General features: G+C 30.3%; 1 long non-coding RNA gene across 1 annotated transcript; it reads left to right on the top strand.

Annotated features, from left to right (window-relative positions):
• Positions 1-262: 262 nt before the first annotated feature.
• LOC134231919 (uncharacterized) lies at positions 263-3,461 on the top strand. The gene is made up of 5 exons (XR_009984657.1): positions 263-709; positions 1,426-1,552; positions 1,792-1,920; positions 2,273-2,353; positions 2,896-3,461. It is a non-coding gene; the product is annotated as an uncharacterized LOC134231919 (long non-coding RNA).
• Positions 3,462-4,124: the final 663 nt, after the last annotated feature.

Genomic DNA, 4,124 nt, shown 5'->3' with positions numbered 1-4,124 from the left:
ATTTGAATAAAAATTCAAAAACTACTCGGTGAAACTTCTTAATTATACTGTTAAAAACATGACTCAAATTGTTAATTTTAATTTTTAAACAAAAGTTTGTATATGTCTTTAATTTGCTCAGAAGGTGTTCATGGTCCCAGATACGTAAATGTACATTCCTGTATAAAAAAAAGAGTACACGTTTGTTTTATTTTTCCTCTTACGCTTTGTCCGTAAGTCTGTCTGTTAAATCATGAACTACAATCTAGGTATACATACTTAAGGTAGAGACCGATAGCAATCACGTGATAGAAAGAATTCGCATATTTGCACGTGCTTTTTTTCCGGATTCCGGAACGCCGTCAAATAAAAGTCTCCATTTACACATTATTGTCTATGCTACAAGATGGCCGACGAAGCGATCGAGAAATTTCCTCGACTTAGAAGACAAAGTTACCATACGTATTAAATCTTTACGGTTCTCGAAATTGAAGCATCTTCATGAGAATCAAATAGAAGTGAGACTGAAGCCGAACATGAACGTAATTTTGATGAAACTACTCCTTGTCCGGTGCAGCACCACGTGGGTACACCGGTATCGATGTTGCCTGATTTTCTGTATAGACATTTTCAAGACCAGGACCCTACAGATGTTAATTGGTATGACGGAAGAAGTAAAATTTTTGCAGAACAGATTTTTTATATGCTGTGTCCGTGTCAGATACATAAGGTGAATATTTACGACTTTATAATATATCGATCATGACTATGGACAGTATGGTGCTTGTTTGTTTACGCACAGGTCTGGTACAAACAGTATATTTAGCTTCAATTACCAATAACCTTCATAGAATTTTTTCCTTCCTAAAGTAGTTTTATTTAGCTAAAAATTAAAACTTATTTCATGACCAGACTGTAACTTCTAGAATAGAGGAATAAAACCGAATATTTCTGGTGTCAGAACATGATAAAGGCCGGATTCATTTGGTAAAAATGTAAAGTAATCATACTTATCTGTGCCTAACACACGAGGTGGTGTTTAGTTACTCAAAAAATCAAAAATGGAAAAACATATTTTGCTTAAATTGTTCAAATGCAGAAATGTATAAACTTTCTCTGCTTTGGATGGCAGATGCTTTTTAATTATCATAACCCCTTTTATAAATGATAGTGGATATTTACTTGCAAATTTTTTGTCTTTTTGAAATAACAAGCAAATTGTAAAAAGTTGCATTGAAAAAAAAAAGAAACAACTTTAGGATCAATTCAAGTGACAAAAAATAGGGTCAGTCAGGTAGCAGATAACAAGACTATTTTTTTTAGCCTTATGTAATATTCATGTACCTGTAATAAATTCATGTGTGTATTTGTTTAATGCTCAAAAGGGCCCTGATTATAAACAGATATCATATTCATAGATTATAAAAGAAATATTTAATACTACAGGTGAAGCAAGCTATGAACTAGACAGTGTATTCAGCGTTCTTTGCTGAAATAATGTGGCAAATCAAGTGTCATCTGGAAAGAGGAATGTCAAGGGTGCTTTTTACATTAACTCCAAAAATAGCCATTGGTTTGTATTTTTTCTTTCAATTTTCACTTGCACATGTATCAGGGAAAATCCAGAAATTTTTTTCAAGGGGGTGGTAAAAGGGAGGTGTTTTATAATGTATGTATTAAAAATTGAAATTTATGATTTTTAGTCCTTGTATTTTTAATTTAAACACCATACTGTACATACAGTATTATTGTATACATATAGAAGCATTTTCTTAAGTCAATAATTTCTCAAAGATCATATGAATATTTCAGGAAAGTTCAAGCCAGATCTGCTACAGCAAACTGAACATAAAGTGGCCTGATACTTGTGTGTCAGGAAACGAGGAACATGTATGTCTGGACTGAGAATCTAACCGGGGATCCCTGCATCACTACTTACATGTAGGTGTTCTATTGACTTAAATACATGTATGGTTGAATATTTGTGTATAAACATATAAAAAGTCATGTTGTAAATTGAATTCAAAACTGAATAACCAAAAAAACTTGTAAAATGTAAAGATGTTTTCTAACTTGAATGAAATTGTTTCAACTAAAGCACCAAAGAATTGGTGTGATAATATGAAGAAGTCAGTATTGTTAAAAAAACTTGTAATTGACATGGTCTTTTAACAATATTGACCTCTTCACATTATCATAGCTAAATTTGCAAAATAAATCAAAATTGTTAATAAATTCTACATTTAAAAAAAAAAAAGATCAAGCTATTTATTTTATTTTCATCATGTTACAGATCCCATGGAAATATAGGATCCTTGGCTAATCAAGTGTCATATGCAGTGTTACAAAAGAATATTGGATTTATATCAATAAGGTAATTAGGGACATAACTGAATTAAAAAAAAATGGAATAAGATGTAAAAAGAAAAGTATTTTAATTCCACATATAATAGTTAGGTTGCTAGTTGTATATGCTTTGATGTGTAACTGACAGGTACATGTAGTTTTTTATTTCCACAAAAAGTTGATCCTTTGGTATTAACTCTTGAATAGTTTGTGCTGAGTCTTTGTATTTCACGTTTATTTTTTTTCCTTTAACCCCATGGTCTTGGCCTTAGAGTGTGGCCTACATTTAGAAACTAAAATATTTGATCTTTATCCTTAAATACCTGGCAGTTTGTTTAATTAAGACAATTCATTAATCCAAATAATTTCTTTGGGAGCAAAAGTGCCCAGATTAATGAGGCTGACTTTATATGCATTTAATTTAAAAAATTCATGACATTATATAAAAAAGGTATCTCAAAAGTGTCTTATATTCATATAGACATAGTCATATATTATGTCTGCAGTGTAAGAAAGAAGTAAAACATGTATTTTCATTCTTATTGTATTAAAATATTTTGTTCTTTTCAGAAAAAGAACTACCAGAAGGAGACGGTAAAGAGGAAGGGACATATCACACCATAAGACGTGCTTCAAAATCTGAATTTACAGAGTGAATTTTGCTTACTGCAGATCCTTGTGAGAGAACACCTTTGTTGTATTGACATAAAAACAACGGAATTGTCAGGATCCTTGAACATGACGCAACTGGCTGCATACGATGGCAATTAAAAATGTATACATGTTTACATTGATCTTTGTTAGCCAATAAGACAAAAAGCAAAATAGCAAGTTTTTCCTTACCATACATGTACTGAATGTATTCACTTTATTTTTTTGAACTACATCATGAGTTTAAAAATTGTACAGTATCACATACAGTTTATGGTGGGATTCCTCTAACTTTTATGAATCTGTTTGCAAAATCTATACTTTAAAGTTACAAATTATTACCTCTAATACAATGTATGTATTTTTTGTAAATTATTACACTATTTTTGTATGTATGTAATGATAACCAAATCACCCAATTTTCTTGCACTTTTTACCATGTATTTAGCATTTTTGACCATGCTTTAGTATATTAATATCTGACAACTGATGGCCAGGCAGTCTTCATTTAACAGTGTAATACATAACACCTTTTTATCTGAATATTTTTAAAACAAGGATAACATGCCATGGATTGATTCTGTGTTCAAAACTTTATAATCACTGAGTTTACTTATTTATGTTGTACATGTTTTTGGAATAAAAAAGGAATTGTTACAAGAAAAGAGAAATTAATCATTCTATTGTTGTCAAAGGAAGATAATAAAACCAGTTTACTTATGCACAGAATTGGTCAAAACATATTGTCTTTGATAATTCATCCAAGAATCATATGTATAATAATTCTACAAAGTCAATATGAACGATATAAGGAAAACTTCTTATCTTTTTTAATATAAGTGCAAAAAGGTCAAACAGGGCAACATGTGTCTAGGTGTACATGTATAAATTGTTTTCTGTGATATAGAATGTAATTTGGAAGAATATTACTTGGAATTTTACTCACTTTCTTTGAAATATTTTGATTAATTCTATCTATCAAAGTCAATTTGAACGATATAAGGAAAACTTCTTATCTTTTTTAATTTAAGTGCAAAAAGGTCAAACAGGGCAACATGTGTCTAGGTGTACATGTATAAATTGTTTTTGTGATACAAAATGTAATTTAGAAGAATATTACAAAGAATTTACTCATTTTCTGTGAAATA

Source organism: Saccostrea cucullata, unplaced genomic scaffold (assembly GCF_032062105.1).
Source record: "Saccostrea cucullata isolate Sc308-1 unplaced genomic scaffold, CSIRO_AGI_Scuc_v1 ctg6934, whole genome shotgun sequence".
NCBI classification, from domain to species: Eukaryota; Metazoa; Mollusca; class Bivalvia; order Ostreida; family Ostreidae; genus Saccostrea; species Saccostrea cuccullata.
This window is presented reverse-complemented; position numbering and strand designations above follow the sequence as displayed.